At 52.5% G+C, this 18124-nt stretch overlaps 1 long non-coding RNA gene and 1 other non-coding gene across 2 annotated transcripts; one reads left to right on the top strand and one right to left on the bottom strand.

The window, feature by feature from the left end:
• Positions 1–729: 729 nt before the first annotated feature.
• Positions 730–5355, bottom strand: LOC135270948 (uncharacterized). The gene is made up of 3 exons (XR_010339097.1): positions 5140–5355; positions 4361–4448; positions 730–1033 (listed from the first exon to the last, which is right to left on the bottom strand). It is a non-coding gene; the product is annotated as an uncharacterized LOC135270948 (long non-coding RNA).
• A 7786-nt stretch (positions 5356–13141) lies between these two features.
• LOC135270987 (U6atac minor spliceosomal RNA) lies at positions 13142–13266 on the top strand. Its single transcript, XR_010339147.1, has one exon. It is a non-coding gene; the product is annotated as a U6atac minor spliceosomal RNA (small nuclear RNA).
• Positions 13267–18124: the final 4858 nt, after the last annotated feature.

Genomic DNA, 18124 nt, shown 5'->3' with positions numbered 1-18124 from the left:
AGTGTGCTTACATAAACCTGCTGCACACCTAGGCTAGATGGGGTAGCCCGCTGCTCCTAGGCTACACACCTGTACAGCATGTTCCTATCTTGAATGCTATAGGCAATTAGAACACAACGGTAAGTATCTGTGTATCTAAACATAGGAAAGGTACAGTAACAACACAGTATTATAATCTTACAAGACCACCGTCCTACATGCGGTCCCTCGTTGATCAAAACACCATTAGGCAGTGCATGACTGTATCTGTGGGGCGGGGCGGGACAGTGTGGAGGCAGGGGGACCTGCTGAGAATGGAGGAGATCCATGAACTGAAGGAAGGATGGAGAACGTTCAGTCAAGGAAAAGCAAGCTCCAGGGTCACAGCAGAGAGGAAAGACCCTCAATCCACTGCAGTTCGTTTCTTTTTTTTTTCTTGAGACAGAGTCTTGGCTCACCGCAACCTTTGCCTCCTAGGTTCAAGCAATTCTCCTGCCTCAGCTTCCTGAGTAGCCGGGATTACAGGCATGCGCCACCATACCCGGCTAACTTTTGTGTTTTAGTAGAGATGGGGTTTTGCCATGTTGGCCAGGCTGCCTTCTATTTTAAAGCACAATGCAGATTCCTGCCCAGATGGATGCCTCCTCCCCTCCTGCCCCAATTTCTCAGCAAAGGTTGGGGGGCGTCTTGTTCAGCCCAACAATGTTGCCTTTAACATCACTGACCCAGAAGATGACCTTCCTTGGGCACTGCACTGGAAGGCTAGGCTCTTCCAGGCCTTCACTGCACACAAACTGGGGAGCCCCTGTACTCTCCTGGGCTCCGACCTGCACAGGAGTATCTTGATGTCCAGCCCTCCTGACTCAGCCACTCCAATCCATAACCAGAAGAGAAGATGCTAAAAATGCACACAAACAAAATTATTTTAATAATCAGCAAGCCTCCATTCACTCTTACTTTGGAGGTACATTCCAGTCTCACCCCAGGAAGTCCCAGTCTTCCCAGAGGGGCCAGGTGGGTGAGAAGCGGGTTGCTGGCCACTGCCCGATGCACACTGCAAGAACAATAAGGATTTTTAGGGGCATTATGACTGAGTCAGAAAACACAGCTGCCCCTGAAAGTCCCTCATTTTTCTTGCTGTCCTTGAGCACCCTCCAGGTGAGGAAACAGTCGTCTGGTACACCCAGGTGAGCCGAAGTGAAGCTGGTGTCCTCTCACCCGACACCGACCCCCTCCGCACAGCCCATGGGAAGCTTCCCAGTGGGTGGGACGGCTGCAGGGTCTCCGGAGAGGCACAATTCTCTCCAATGCTGGGCCCAGCTGCAGCCAGCCTTGCTGCCCTCCCAAGGCATGCCCAGGAATGACCTGTGTTCCACCCAAAGCCAACTCAGAATTTCTCCCAGCGCCTTCTGCCTGCAGGGAGCCACAGACCAGCATCCTGGTGGAATCCCAATGTAGAGGGCAGCCCCTAAAACTCGGGAACGTGGCAAGAACTACAGCCTATAGCCCCTGTATTCACAGGAAGGGTGTGGACCATCTCAGAGCGACAGCGATGGTCTCAGGCCTGGTGTGACACATGAACACAACAGAGCAGCCTCCAACCCTCTCTTCTTCAGGCAAAGAGAAGAAAACAACAGGAAGTGCCTGGAAGAGCAACCCAGGACTGAAAACCTGGGAGAAGAGCTGCCCCGACTCTCTCCAAACTTAAAAAGCAGCACACACAGAGATTCCGACAGGAACGGGCAGGGGAGCTCCGGGTTCCACTTCTCTCCAGCAGTCACAGCCTTGGTTACCCTGTCTGTAAAATGGGCCTGGAAGGAGCTAAGCCCCCACCACCCTCTCTCCCATTTCACAGGGAAAGCCAAAGAGGAAATGAGACTTTCAGCTCTGTCACAGAAAGCAAAGGGGCTGGAGGAGGCTGCAACCTGTGAGAAACCGCATGCCCTGGGGTGCTGCTGAATGGATCTCGGGCCAGCCCTCCAGCTCTCTGCCATATCCCACCCCTCCCCGCTCTGCAGAAGGGCAACAGCTTCACACTGGCCTGAGTGGGAAGGCAGGTCCTCCCAATACCCTTCTATGAAAACGGCCTACAGTGGGCAACAAAGACAAGTGTGAAGGCCTTTGGTGGTTTTCGGGTTCAAATCAACAAGTTGACAGGCTCTGCTGGGAAGTACAGGCTGGAAGAAACCAAGGCTGGGAGAGACGGATGGTGAGAAAGTAGCCAAAAAGAAGGGAAGAGGCTGGTGGCCAATTTGTTTTTCTTGTGGGATGATTTTTTAAAAAAAGCTTCCAGAATCAGAGACTTGTAGAGGATGCTCCTTAATGGGACAATCCCTTCTGTGCCCAGGCCCAGGTGAGCCTCCAGGGCAGCAGAGGGTCAACCCTAGCACCAGGGCCCAGACCAGGAAATCCCCTAGGGAATAAACCCCTGCATGAGCCTCCCACCTGTGGAATGTCACCCATCAACAGGAAGCGTGTCCCGCTAGGCCAGGCCACTTTGCCCAAGGCCCCAGCACAGCTGGAATCTGTCCAGCCTAGCACTGCACCTGCTCTTTGGGGGTCTGATCATCGGTCCCACTGTCCGTGCAGGAAACTCAGCCTCTCAGAACACAGGTGGCCCCCACTGTGGTGAAAACACATCCCCACGAAAGACAGCCAGCCTGCCCTAGCACCACTATCTCCTAACTTGCTGTGTGACCTGAGTCTGTGTAAATTACTTGGCTTCTCAGGCCCAGCTCTCCTACCTGTAAATAGGAATAGTAAGCCCCACTTGGAAGGGAAAGAAAGCAAAGTGTGTGGCAGGCTCCTACCAAAAGCGCATCCCCTCAGATCCCAAGGGCAGGGGCTGGGCCATACAGAATTCTTCCCCTCTGGAAAGTGGGCTGGGTCAGGGTGCCAGCCCACACCTCGCTGCACCCTGAGCACTGACACTGCACCTTCTCCCCCACGTGTCATGCTCCTTCCAGTTCAGACTGCAAGAAAATGTGCCTGCTACCCCGACTGCCCAGCTCCAGCCTTAGCCTTCTCAAACTGCCATTCTGGAATCTGTCATCCACCCGGAGCTTTCTGCCCCAACCAAGATCACAGACATAGTCTCCACCAACAAAGCGGAACCCAAGCAGTCCCCCCACACCAGGCTCTGCGTCATCTGAACCACTGAATAACACACCCACATCACGTTTCACCCACTAAGCAGCCCCGGTGCCCACCGCCTTCGCCGCCACACTGAGCTACTCCTGCTGCCTGGCACACCTTACCCCACGCAGTGCCATGCAGTCAGCGGACAAGACCTAGCTCACCACTCACTAGCCTTGGGCCAGCAAGTTAACCCTCGAGGGCTTTGGTCTGCTCCTGTGTGAGTCTAGGGTTACTACCGATTTCACGGGGTTGTCTGGAGGACTGAATGGTTTCATTCATGGAAAAGGCTTAGAACTGTGCCTGGCACAAAGCGTTCAATCAAGATTAGCTATTATTACCATTCCTGCTTTGTTCTTCAAGACTCAGCTCACCTCTTCTGGATGACCTTCTTTGACCCCAGCCTCTCCCTGGGTTACAGTGCCTTCTTTCTCCCCATTTCCCCATCCCAAAGCTCATCACACTGTGCTTTACATACTGGTCCAGCCCACCAGAGCACACCCCTGGGACCACCTGCATCACAATCACATACACTTATGAACGCACCCTACTTCCCAGGTCTACCAACAGGCCCTGGAATCTGCATTGTTAACAGGCTCCTCCTGTAATTATCCCCAGTTTAAGAACCACTGCTCTGGCACCTGTCACCTACCTGGAACTTTCTGCCCTAACCCAGATCACAGCCATATTCTCCACGAGCAAAGCAAAACCCAAGTCCCCACACCCGACGGTACAGGCAGTGTTTGGCCCAGAAACAAAAGAGCTTGGTCCAAAAACAAGGAGGTGGGGTCAGGAGAGCTGCCCTGACAGTGGCTGGCGGATCCCCTCGCACATGCTGCGTACGTGACAGGGACCCATCTGGGCTTGGCTTTGACAGCATAGCTAACCCCTCACCAATCACACCAGCCACTTAGTCAGGTTCCATGCGCCTTCCCTGAGTGCTCACTCTGCGTGGGCCTGGGCTGGACACATGCTGACGACTGAGGTGCATCATGTGCCACGTGGCAATGAGGGCCGGTCAGGGTGATGTCCCAGCAAGACCAAAGGGATGAAGTCACCACCCAGCTTTGCATTTTCTAACTGTGGTTGATACAGACCCACCATTCTTGATTCAAAATTCTCAACTCACAAAAAACCTCTGGATACCCAAAGTCGTTTTTGTCACTAACTGAGTGGGAAAATCTGACCCTAACTGACTTGAGACTCTTAGAGTCTATTTATTCTGGTGATATCCAATCATACTCACCCGAGTGAGTGCCCCCTTCTTCTGCGGGCTGCCACCAGGCCTTACCAGGGAGCTGCAGAGTGAGGAGGCTCCACTCTGAACAGAGTCCCTGAAGTACCAGCAACCCACAAAACCATGAGAGAAAAAAAAGCAAAGCCAACTAGATAGCAGCTGTTGTTTGGAATCTGCTTTAGAAAAAAAAAAACTCAAAACATCCACCAGCACTAGGAAAGAAGGCAAAGGGCATAAGTCCCAAAATGTCTTGGGAGAGAAACCACCTACAGAGAGAAGGTGCTGGGCACGTACGGGGACCCACTGCCTCTCTCGGATATGGGGGCCTGTGGCAGGGGCTGACTGAGAGGGTCTGGCCTTGAAGCTTAGAAAGCCCAGGCCTTCTTTGAGTCGGGGCCAAACATCCCTGATGAGGACTGAGGGGTTGGAGGTGGGGAAGGACAGGGGCGTTCCAGCATGCAGACTAGAGGAGTGGGCTGTGCAGGGTCCCGCCCACCCCAGCCAGTCTTGCCCAGGCCAGCCCACTACAGAAGTGGGAGTCAGAGGGCCTGGCTGGATTTAAGCTTCTGATGCAGTGAGAAGCTGTCTTGGCCCCGCTGGCCAGCCCCGCCCTTGCTGGACATTCCGGGGCTGGGATGAACAAGCCAGGAGACCTGAAATTCATCCATCAGAGCTGCTGGGTTTACGATAACCAACCTCTCTCTGCCAGAAATTCTTTTGCTAAGAACACATCAGCTCTGAAACGCTCATTCTCAGCCCCTCACTCCCCTTACACCTCACAAACCCACCTGAGACTGGGCTCCCTAGCAGCAGCCTTGCCTGGCCCAAGGCTACCAGCCAGCACACCCTGGGGCTTGGCTCTGCCCCCAAAACTCATCAGTGGGTGGAGGCCTGAGTGAGTAGCCCTCGGCAAGGCTGGACCTGGGCCCGACTGGAGATGTCCACACAGAAAAACAGTCCTGCTACCGAGGCCAGTCCAGTGACAGCAGTGCCTGCTTTCCATCGTGTTTCCAGACCATCTGGAGGAGCCAAGCAAGCGGGGGGTACTGACTTTAGAGCTACCTCTTTTATCTCTCTAAGGCAACTCCACTTGGCCTGGGGTGGGGAACAAGACGAGCAGACCAGGCAGGCAGACAGCAGGGCTAAAGTCTGAGGAGAAAACAGGATGTTTAAGGGTGCATTTATCATCTTGACAAGGCATCAGCAAACTCCAGCCAAAGGGCCATCCTAGCCTACCACCTGTTTTCATAAAGGTTTTTTGTTTGTTTGTTTTTGAGATGGAGTCTCACTCTGTCACCCAGGCTGGAGTGTAGCGGCACAATCTCTGCTCACTGCAACCTCCACCTCCCAGGTTTAAGCAATTCTCCTGCCTCAGCCTCCTGAGTAGCTGAGATTACAGGTGCCCGCCACCACGCCCAGCTAATTTTTGTATTTTTAGTAGAGACAGGGTTTCACCATGTTAGCCAGGATGGTCTCGATCTCCTGACCTCATGATCCAACCGCCTCTGCCTCCCAAAGTGCTGAGATTACAGGCATGAGCCACTATACCCAGCTAATTTTTGTATTTTTAGTAGAGATGGGGTTTCCCCATGTTGGCCAGACTGGCCTTGAACTCCTGACCTTTGGTGATCTGGCTGTCTCGACTTCCCAAACTGTTGGGATTACAGGTATGAGCCACCTCACCCGGCTCTCATAAAGTTTTATTAGAACATAGATATACTCATTCATTGATGTATTCACAACAACAACAGAACAGAATCTGCTGCTGAACGATCTTTGCTTGGCACCTGGTGAAGGAAAGCCTCTGAGGGTCATGGGGACAGCCAAGGCACCTGCCCTGGTTGAGGTACAGCTGTTTGGGCATCGTACCCACTGGTCAGCTGGACCCTCATTCAGCTTACAGGCTCCTCCTGTAGCTGAAGGGAACACGGGCCCTGGCTGGGCGGGACTCTGAGCGCACAGCTGCTGTCGCCTTAAGTAAATGCTACTCCAGGGCTACAGTCTCTTACTCCAAACCTTCAGGCCAGATGTGTTCCAGAACTTTTCAGGTTTTAGAAAGGAAATGTGGTACCTATGCCACATATCATGTAACACCCCAGCAGGGCAGCACCCGTAATCAAACATATTAATATCTAGAGAAACTCATGAATATTCACAGTCCCCAGGATAAATACGGACTCCAACAGTCTCAAGTCAGTTTGGGTCAGGTTTTCCCACTCAATTAGTGACAAAAACAACTTTCAGTATCCAGAGTTTTCTTGTGTTCAGAATTTTGAACAAAGGATGGTGGGCCTGCATCAACCACAGTTACGAAACCCAAAAGCTGGGTCCTGACATCATCCCCTTGGTCTTTTTTTTTTTTTGAGATGGAGTTTCGCTCTTGTTGCCCTGGCTGGAGTGCAATGGTGAGATCCTGGCTCACTGCAACCTCAGCTTGCAGGGTTCAAGTGATTCTCCTGCCTCAGCCTCCTAAGTAGCTGGGATTACAGGCATGCGCCACCATGCCTGGCTAATTTTCTTTTTTTTTTTTTTTAGTAGAGACAGAGTTTCTCCATGTTGGTCAGGCTGGTTTCAAACTCCTGACCTCAGGTGATCATCCTGCCTCTGCCTCCCAGAGTGCTGGGATTACAGGCGTGAGCCACCGTGCCCAGCCATCCCCTTGGTCTTAGTGGGACATTACCCCGGTCCCCCTGCCAGACAGTCCTGATTGCCATCTGGCACATAGAAAGCACACACAAGGCATGTTGTCAGTGTGTTCTGAATGAAGTCAGATCACCAGAATTTTTTTTCCGCCAAAGAACAGCTACTAATATGACTGATGAAAATGTAGAAAAAATAGTATTTAATGCCAACCCCTGTCTGCCTGCTTCATTACCAGGAACAGAGAAAAACCAATATAAATGAATAATTCTTCAAACTCCACTTGCTCAGAACAAGGAAAAGAAACTGCTTTCTGGTCACTGTTGCTGCCTGATGGGCAGGCACACTAGGTTTTTGGGGGAGCAGGTGAGTGGGTGGAGCTGAAACTTAAAAGACCCATTATTTTTCTCCCCTGTGTACTTCCTTAGAGCCTCCCTGTGGCCAAAGTTCCATTTGGAAATCTAAAATAATTTATCTCATCACTAATTCCTAACAGCTAATTAGAAAAATGTACTAATTGGATAATCTGGTTTCAGATGTTCTAATTATATTCCTTTGGGGGGAAAAGCAACATATACATATATATAACTTAATATCACTTCTTCCGAAAAGAGTAGAGTATCTTCCAAAAAGCCTAACGTAGGTCGCACATGGTGGCTCACGCCTGTAATCCCAGCACTTTGGGAGGCTGAGGTGGAAGGACTGCTTGAGCCCAGGAGTTCGAGCGAGACCAGCCTGGACAACATTGTGAGACTCCCATCTCTATATGTTTTTTAAAAAAAATCTACAGTATAAAGGTCAAAAAGCATCATCATCTTAAGATATTAGTGACACTGCAAAAGTATTTTAATACATGTTATTTATAAACAGATAAACCATGCCCTATAAAATACACAGTTTTTCTGCATTAGAGGATATCTGAAAAGATATTTTGGTGATAACTCCCACCAGATGTTTGGGAATTAAACGGATTTTCCCCTTTTTTAATGCAACACAGTTTTAGCATTCTGAAATGTCATACCCTCTATTTCTTAATAGAGAAACTCTTACAAACGACTACCAGAAATTTCCTTACTGCCAGAGATTTCTAAACCCCAAATTGGGAAAGAGGTTCTTGATTCCATCGGTGATTTCGACCTCTCCTGGGCATGGGGCAGATTTCTGGGATAGATCTGACTCCGTGATTGGGAAATGCTTTTGGCCTGCCTAACAACACAGTCTTGGGGTAAGAAGGCAAGAGGGCAGCTGGTGGGAGGGGGTGTCCCTGTGAGAGCGTCCCAGGCCAGTCATCCCTCATGCCTGGAAGAACTGTCAGTCAACGTCTGGGGCCTGGCACACCTTCCCAATGAGCTGAAAGCTGCCCGTGAGATCCAGGGCTCTTTGTAGTCAGGGCTGACTGCCCCTTGAAGGGAGGCGATGAGGAGGAGGCTGAGAACTGCCACCTGCAAACACCAGCGCCTGCAGCCCTGCCACCCTGGTGGAGACCCCAGTGCTGACCACAACTCCTTTCGGAGAGGACGAAGGCATCCTCTGGGGGCACTTTCTCCCGCCCTCGGCTGGACATGTGCTACCCGTCTGACAAATTATCAACATGCTGGGCACATGTAGCCTGGGACGACACAGGACTGCAGAGGACACCGGGGCTGCCGCTGCCACTGGCCAGTCAAGTTAGTTTCACTTTCTGGTTTCTTTTCCCCTGGGTCACTTCTCACTCTGAAGGAGAAAATGTCCTTTAAATGACAAGAGAGAACATCTTTAGAAGTGTTCCTTGTCATTTTCTTTTTTTCAGAAGACACCATTTTTCTCTGAAGACCGTGTAACAGGCTTTACTCCATGGGGCTGAGAACACGATACCCCAAACCCTGGAGCTTTGGCACACTAAGTACTTGAACTAAAGGAGAAAGCAAAGTCTCTCTGACCTTCTCCCACCCTCCTGTCTCTCGCCTCTCTTTCTCCCCAGCAGCCAGGCACAGAAATCAGAATTCCTCTTCTCCAAGGTGGGTCATAGGAAGCAGAAGGACTGCTTGAGCCCAGGAGTTCAAGACCAGTCTGGGCAACACAGTGAGACTCCCATCTCCATATTTTTTTTAAAAAAGTCTACAGTGTAAAGATCAAAGAGAGTCATCTTAAGATATCAGTGATTATTGCAACAAATGCAAGCAAGGGGTCTGTCTGGCTATAGGGCAAAATATTCTAATACACATTATTTATTACACATACTACCTAGAAAGGTCACTTTCTCCCTTGTCAACCCTCATCCCAGAGGGGTCCTGCCCCATACACCCAAGACCTGCTACACAGTGAGGCCAAAAAGAACCTGGATAGACAGGCCTTGCTGGGTGGCCCCTTCTATTACATCAGGTTACGCCCTTTTTGTCCAATCACATTCCTAGATGGCTGTCCATTCTTCCTCCAATCTGAGCATAAAAACAGTTTTCCCTGGGTCTCTGGGCTTATTCCTGAAGGCTCTCATGTCATGTAAAACACTGATTAAATAAATGTGTCATGCTTTTCTCCTGTTAACCTGTCTTTGTTACAGAAGTGTCGGTCGTGGCCCTTATGGAGAGGAAAGGGATTGCACCTTTCTGCCCCTCCAGCCCCAGCTACGCAACTTCAGTCCCCTGGGCTGCTTAGCTCTAATATGATTACACATCTAAATGCAATACATGGAGCAAAGCGGTATTATTTTTCTGGGAAAAACCAACATCATAAAAGGGTCTTTATTGAATCAAAGGGCTCATGAACTGTTCTCTTGCCTAATTATGGCTCCCAAGTGAACAAGGCTGGGTTTCCAGGCAGGACTCGGCACAATTCTCCGGCCCAAAGACCAATGGGCTATTTGTCACAACTTGTCTAATTACAGCAAAATCTACCCCAAGGACGAAAGGGAGAATGCCAAGATAGGTTGGCAGCAGCCCCCTCCCCCCTCCGGCTCTGGAAGTGGGGAGCTGGTCCTCAGGCCTCTCTATGGTAAGCAGCTGCCCCCTGCTTCTGCCCCACCCCTTACATTCAGAGTCAGGATCCTGGACCCGGCCCCTTCCCACAGTCAACGCTTAAGTGGTTTTCCAGCATCCCAGTACTGCCCCCTGTAACCTCATCTCTACAGAGAAGGCCTATTGTCGAAATGTGATATTTTGCCAGATGTTTGAACGTTCAGAGATTTGGCCAAGGTTTAGCGTGCACCCAGACCTGAGTAAAGATAAACACTTGCCATCACCAGACACAGGAGGAGGAGAGAGGGTGTGTGCCTCGGGCCAGGGGAGGGTTCGCCCTCCACACCAACCAGACCAACCAGCTGGAACAAGAGGTCTGGTTGACTTTTCCCAGATATACGGTGGTCTGGCCAGGCAAGCTGAAGACTAACATTTTGCTTATACTCAAGTATCTGTTTAATCGCCCTTGAAATTCCAAGAGCAAAGACACTTTTTTTTTTTTTAAGAGACACAGAGTCTTACTCTATTGGCCAGGCTGGAGTGCAGTGGTCCAATCAATCATAGCTCATTGTAACCCTGAACTTCTGGGCTCAAGCGATCCTCCCACCTTAGCCTCCTGAGTAGCTGGGACTACAGGCACATGCCATCATGCCTGGCTAATTTTTCCTTTTATTTTTTCAGAGACAGGGTCTTACTCTGTTGCCCAGGCTGGAGTGCAGTGGTATGATCATAGCTCACTGCAGCCTCAAACTCCTGGCTCAAGCAATCCTGTCTTGCCTCTGCCTCCTGAGTAGCCAAAACTGTTAGTGCAAGCCACCACATCCAGCTAATTTATCTTTTATACATTAAATAAATTAAAGATTTATCTTTTATATTGGCCAGGCTGGTCTGAACTCCTGGCCTCAACCGATCCTCCCACCTCAGCCTCCTAATGTGTTGGGATTATAGGCATGAGCCACGACGCCCAGTCTTTCTTTTTTAAGATATGGCCCCCTCCCTCTTCCCATGTTCTTAAACTGATAACAGCAAGCTTGACAAGAAGGAATTCAGCAGAAACTCACCCTGACTCTCCCACTAACCTCTCCCCTCAGACAGGCTCCAGTGGTGGTCGAATGAACCCAACCCCTGGAAAACACTGTGACTCCTGGCCCCTACCTCCACCCCACACCCCTCCCAAGTGGTGGGTGTGTTTCACTGAAGAAGCAGAACCCACACAACTCACCCCACACCCCACCAGCAAGGATTTGGTTTTCTTCTTGTGTTTTTGCTCCAGATACTAAACCAGCAAGCAGGCACACCAGTCTCAGGCAGTCCTTCCTTGACCTCAGTGTCCCATGGGCCCTGGGATATGGTGTCACTCAGGAAGAACTACCATGTACCACCCCGACCACAGGCCTGTGTTTCACACACACATTGTTGTTCAGTCCTTATAATGCCCTGCAAAGTAGGCACGTATTATCACAGACAGGGAAAGTGAGTCTTGGGAAGGCACTCCTGGCCCGACCCAGCTAGTCTACAGGAGAGCCAGGTTTCTGATCCCAAAGCCCACACCCTTTCCCTGTCTTAAGCAGAGAAGAATTTTCTGTTTTCAACCAGCCTGCTAGAAAGCCAGGTACCACTAGCTAGTAAGCAGCAATGCTATCTAATTCTTTTCAGGGGGGTGGGAGACATGGGGGAAAAAGAGGGTTTATTTTACAATGGACTTGGAGGGAAAAAGAGGTTTATTTCTTACAGGTTTGCTTGGGAGACCAGAATTTAAGCCTCAGTCACTAAGAAGGTAAAGTCAGTGTTTTCTCTTGAACCCCACAGCCCCCAGGGCAGAAATCCAGTGAAAGGAAGCGAGATTCATGAGAATGAACCACAAAGTCTTCGTAGGCGATCCAAATTTCCCAGCTGCAATCTCCAAATCCAACCCCCACCGCTCCCATCCTCCAAACCACAGCCCCAGCCTCCACCCCGTGCCCTCCTCCTTAGGATCTCAGAAGAATGCCAAGGGCTGTCTGGTGTATTCGGTCCAGCCACCCACTTGACAGTGAAGGGGGCTCTCAGGCTGCAGTGAGGAGCTCAGAGGAAAATCAGGCAGCAGGCTTTCCACATGGCACCTCCCTGCCTGGTTCTCCTGGGCAACAAATGCAAGCAAGGGGTCTGTCTGGCTGCAGGGCGATTACAAAATTCCCCAGACCGTGCCAAAGGGAGGAGGGAGGAAGCACCCACAGTGGGTAAGAAGTCACCTGTTCTGGGTCCTGTAAGCCCTGCCCTCTGCCCAGAGCCAGTGAGGCCTGCTGAAGTCTCTTGAGCACTGAAAAGATTATGGTCTATCCCTACCTCCAGTTCGAAATTCTAAATAAAAACACCACTGAGTCATAAAAAAAGTCTAAGTCCCAAGAAATTCTGACATTTTCCCCCCACAATGATTACTCTGCAGCCTGTTTCTGGAATGTCTCATTATTTTCTCCCCCCAACTTCCATTTTGTCCCCTGCTTGACTGGCTCTACTAGAGGATGTTTAGCTTGACCACGGCATGAGTGAGGGAGCAAGCCCAAAGCAGCTGTGGCAACTCAAATGCCTTCCCTGGGACCTTTTCTGAAACGGGCTCGGTGTCAGACCGGATGAGTCTGTGGGTCTTTAGGAGTGATGCACTGCTGAGCAGATGTGCAAGGCAGCCACATCTGCTACCCAGGGTTCTTTTAAGGACTCGGTGCCAGCGAACCCAGGCCCAGTCACTCCCTGTTCTACAGACCCAGCTTGCTGGCTCCCAACCTGAGTGGCTGTACCTGGAAGGCTGGGGTCCCGCTCCTGTGGTACCGAGGCAAGCTGGGAGATTCTGGGAGGGTCTCTTCCCCTCTGAGTCTCAACTTCAACTATACAATGAGGACTTAGACCCTTCATCTGCTCTCAGAGCTGGGGCAAAAATCAGAGCAGGCAGCGAGAGATCATGCCCATCTTACTAATGGACACCCCAGCCTCTGCCTGACCCAGTCCCTGCCATGTAGCTTTTAGACAACAGAAACTGAGAGGACTGAGACTCAGACAGAAGATGGGGCTCCCAGACAGTATCCCCATCTCATGATTACAAAGTCCTTGTTCCCAGTGTATGAAGTAACTTGCCCAAGGCCACATGCTCCCAAGCAATGGCGTTAGTCTTCCATCCTACCAGACCCACAAGCCTGAGTCTCAACCAACATGTATATACACTCAGATTGAAAATAAGAGAGACAGGTTGTATGAAAGGAGAGAAGGTTAGCACTCCCTTTGACACAGATGGAGGAGACCCTTGGGCCTGACAACACGCATACAGTTAGGCACTGCCATCTACATTGTGGCATCTAACATCTTTTCTTAAAAAAATTTTAAAGTAATAATTTAAGGTAGGGCATGGTATCTCATGCCTGTAATCTCAGTCCTTTGGGAGGTCAAGGTGGGGGATCACTTGAGGCCAAGAGTTCAAGACCAGCCTGGCAACATGGGGAAACCCCATCCCTACTAAAAATATCAAAAAGTTAGCCAGGCATGGTAATACCCCTGAGGCAAGAGAATCACTTGAACCCAGGAGGCGGAGGTTTCACCATTGCACTCCAGCCTGGATGACAAAGTGAGACTCTCTCTCAAAAAAAAAAAGAAAGAAAGAAAGAAAGAAAGAAGAAAAGAAAAATAAATAGATTGGGCACGGTGGCTGACACCTGTAATCCCAGTACTTTGGGAGGCCGAGGCAGGCAGATCATTTGAGGTCAGGAGTTCGAGACCAGCCTGACCAACACGGCAAAACCCTGCCCCTACTAAAAATACAAAAATTAGGTGGGTGTAGTTGCATTCGGCTGTAATCCCAGCTACTTTCAGGAGGCTGAGGCAGGAGAATCGCTTGACCCCGGGAGGCGGAGATGGAGTGAGCTGAGATAGCACCACTGCACTCCAGCCTGGGCAACAGAGTGAGACTCAATCTCAAAAAAAAGAAAAAGAAAAAAGAAAAGAAAAGAACAAGAAATAGGTAAAATAATAATATGAAAAATTTTATTTAAAAAGAGAGCCAGGGGACGAAGACTACCAGTTGGAGATCTACTGGTTTATGCCAGACACCATCACATACATTTTTCGTAATCTTCGCCACACACTTATGAGGTAGATATCATAACCCTCATCTCACTGGGAAGAACCTGGGGCATGGAGAAATCGCTTGACCAAAGCCATGCAGCTGGCAAGCTGCAGTTGGAACCCAAGCGCTCATCTGGACGCAAAGTGCACTTCCATGGCCCTCATGCTGGTTTGCTTCGAGAGAAAAACCCTTCACGGAAACCAAAATGATCCCTTGCTTCTGAGACAACTCTCTTTCAGGGACTTATCACAGATTAGGAGCGCTGCTCTTTTGTGTAAAAAGAACTGAGACTGGCCAAATATTTACCAGCCTGCGCAGAGGGCTCTGGACTGGCCCAGCAGCAGAATTAACTCCTCGCACAGTATCACGCGCCAAGCTGTTGCTAGACAAAGTGGAGGACAGAATCCTCGCCATTCAGACAGCTCGGCTTTGGGCAAAGAGGGACCGAAGGAAACCCAGGGAAGCAGCCAGAGGCACGGCAGGGATGGCCACCAACAAAACCCTGGAGAGATTTCTTCTAAGGTTCAGGACTTCCAGGGTTGCTAGGACTGGGAGGGGTGCGGATGAGAGGGCTGGCTTCTCCCAGTACTGCCTTTGTCATTCCAATCCTGCTGGACAAAAACTGATCTTTAATCTTTCATAGCTTGGGATTTTTATTTTTCTTAAAAAAAAAAAAAAAAAAGAAAGAAAGCCAAAAAGGTGAGGTTAATCATTCACCAGGCTGCAATTTACCTAAGAGTTGCAGGAATGCCAGTTTCTTCCCAGCAGGCAGGACCTGGAGTCCAGCTGGATTTTTAGGAGTCTTCCGTGTGTCTCCCTGGGTGTCTGGCTGCAACCCTGCCCCTCCTACCAGCTTTGTACCTTGCATTTAGCTGCTTCCTGAACAAGGCTCCAGGGTACGTCAGTCTATGTTCAAGCCACTTCCCCTTGAAACCTTGAGGTACCCATCTTTGAAGGATGGACTGGGGGTGGGGGTAGGAGACAGGAAGAAGGCCTCTGCTCCAGCAAACTATGAATTCGAGAGACAGCAAAATCGGAAAGCTCTCCACTACAACACAATTCCTCAATACGACGGCCTACACTGAAGCATACATCAGTTGCGGGAGGCCAGGCTTAGCCCAGCCCACTGCATAGCTGATTCAATCACATTTTGCAAAGGAAAAAAACCCAACAAGGAAAAACCTAATCACTCACTTCCCCCAAAAAAACGAAGCACCAAGTCATTTCCTAAAAATCCCTAAAGCCCTGGCCAGACCCAGAAAGAATGGGGCACAGCCTGAGGGAAACTGCCAGGGGCGCTGCCGTGCTCCTCAGGCCCCACTCCCAGCCCATCCCCTCCAGGGTGGGTGCAGGGCAGCCAGCCGGGCCTGCTTTTCGGCATCTCACTGCTCCAGCCCACTTCTGGGATGTTTTATGACCACGCAATATTCTGGAGATTTCCACTTCATTTACTTTTAGACACTGATCCCCAGGGCAGGGAGAGGCATTCGTTCAAAGGGAGAACTTTGTTTTCCCAAGCTGATTCAGCGCTCCAAAGAGCATTTTTCTTAATCAGGGGCGAGGTCTCCAGTGGAAGCTCCCACCAGTTCCTCTCCTAGACAATTTTGTCTTCCAACTGAGAATTTATCAAGATGCTCAGAAATCGACCCCGTGGCCAAAGAAACGCTTTTCTCCCATAATTCTGACATCTGCACATTCCACTGACTATGTCTCCAGAACAAAAGTCAAGCCAACTGCAGGACTGGCTATGCCCCTGCCCAGTCTCCCAGGCCCAAACCTGCCTCAGTGACCCCAAAGCACACTGACTGCCCGCCACACACCTGGCTCCCCTATGTTGGCCCCCACATGCCACCAAAATAGGGACAGCAGCATGGGCAGGACGCCTGCAAGGACGACTCTACACGTGGCCTGCAGAGGCAGGGAGCCTGTGGGAAATGCCTCTTGAATGGGTTTTTGCACGACCTGGCAAGGGATGGGCCAACCTGGCTGAGATGGTTCCTCCCTCTCACCCTCCCTTCTCCCAGCGCCTAAAAACTTCTCCTGTTTTCCGAAGCCAAATAAGACAGGGACCAGACGTTCCCTATTTTGTCAATCAGCTCTTCACACAGTTCAAGTCACCTCACCGCATGTCCCCAAATGTTTTTCCACGGCCCCCACAGCCAAGAGCCAAAACCAACACAAACAAAAGGACAAACAACCAAAGATCCAACAGCGGGCAAACCCGAGGTTTCAGGGGTTGGTGGGTTTTTCTTTTCGGGGAGTAGAAGCAAACATACTAGAGGAATAGAGACTTTAGTGGAGACTTTAAGAATTCCAGCATGAAACTCGAAGAGGGCTGGAGTGAGTCCACAGTATGTTGCATTTGTCAGGGAACAAAAGACTAGCCATTGGGAACACAGACACGAAGATCCATCTTTAAAGAAACGGTGTTTGGGAGAGGGACAGGGGCTTCCTGCTCCACCAGGCCAAACCTCCGCTTCCCACCTCCCCAGGGGCAAATCTACAAGTCAGCCAGGTCCTCCCCACCCCCAAGCTCAAGGTTGCCGCACTAGAAAGCGCAGCAGAGCAGGCCACGGTAAGTGGCTAGGCTTGGCCCATGGGTAAGCCGGGTCCCGTCTGTCCCCTCAACTCAGGTCGCCGGGGTGGGGCCCACGTCTGCCCGGAGGGTACGGACCGCAAGCAGTGACCCCCTCAAACTTCCGAGCGCGTCGCTAATTCTCCCGCACGCAGCCGGTGGCGAGCGCACCTCGCTACTCCTTTTCCAGCGTGGACCTGAGAGGCGGCGGCCCGGCCGGAGCGCACGCGGGCCTGGGAGGAAGCCGGCCTGGGGCGAGGACCGTGGAGAAGACGCTGGTCCCGGGGGCCGAGGACTGGGACTTTGTAGGCCAGTTGATCCGACACCCTCATCTCGCCCGCAAAGACCCAGCCCTCAGCTCCCGTCCGTCTCGGAGTTCGGGCTGCGGCGCGTCCCCGACGGGCTTCCCTGGGCTGGGTCCGGCCGCCGGCTCCGTGCACCGCGCTCCGCTCGGCGGAAGCTCCGGGTGTCCCTCAGGCAGCAAACCCCAGAGAAGTCCACCCCTCGCCCGACCTCCGGCCGCGGGTTCCGAACCCAGCCCTCGAAGGGTTACACGACGCTCCGCGCGCACGGCGGCCTCCAGGCCACCCCCAGGCCGCCTCGCGCAGGCCGAGGGACAGCGCTGGAGGAGGAGGAGATGAGGGGACCAAAGCCTCCCCGCCGTAGCCCCACCCGCGAGTGGGGCGCAAGAGTTCCGCGCCGAGAAACTTCGCCAGGCTCTCTCGGCGCGCCCGCGAGGCCCATCTCCGCTCCACCTCGGTTACCTGCGCTCAGCTCGGCGGGCGCGGGGCGCGGGGCGTGGGCCGGAGCCGGGGCCGACCTCTCGCCGCAGGCCGCGCCCTCACGCACGGCCAAGCCCGCGCCGCCGCCAGGGCACTGGGGGTGTAGCCGCGAGCCGGGGCCCACGCCCCGACGTTCCGGTAGCCCCGCGCGCTCCTGGCCGGGAGCCGTGGCCTCGCTCGACCTGCCCGGGACCTGGGGGCCACCGCCACCCCCTCCCCAAGGAGAGCGAGCCCGGCGAAGCCGGGAGAGGAGCGGGGCAGCGAGACCCCTCGAAAGTTGGGGGGTCCGCTCACTCGCGCGGCCCGACCTGGCTCCACGTGCTGGTGACACATCAGAAAGGCTGCGCGCCCCGCGGCTCCCAGCGGGCGGACGCGACCAGCGCCCGCCGCACCGCCTCCCGAAGCCAAGCGGACGGCGCCCCGCCCCGGCCCGCCCTCCGCCCGCCCCTAGGCGGCACCGCCCCCGGCCGCGACGCCCGCTCCAGCCTGCGGCACCAGCGGGAGAAACCCAGGTGGCGGTGAGGGGCGGTCCGAGATCCCCGGTCCCGGGTGGCCCGTGCCGCCCGGGTGATGGGGTCCCAACGCTGGCGGCCCAACTCGACAGTCTCGAGTGCCTTCCTCCCAGTCACGCAGCCCTTCCCGCCCCCGAGCCCAGTAATTTTCCCTTTTCCTCCTTTGACCGGTCCGAGCAGCTACCAGCGCTTCCTCCCGCGGAGACTGGCGCGGAGAGCCCCCTGCCGGCCGCTCCGCTCC

This window comes from Aotus nancymaae, unplaced genomic scaffold (genome assembly GCF_030222135.1).
Source record: "Aotus nancymaae isolate 86718 unplaced genomic scaffold, 86718_ANA_hifiasm-v0.15.2.pri h1tg000072l, whole genome shotgun sequence".
Classification (NCBI taxonomy): Eukaryota; Metazoa; Chordata; class Mammalia; order Primates; family Aotidae; genus Aotus; species Aotus nancymaae.
This window is presented reverse-complemented; position numbering and strand designations above follow the sequence as displayed.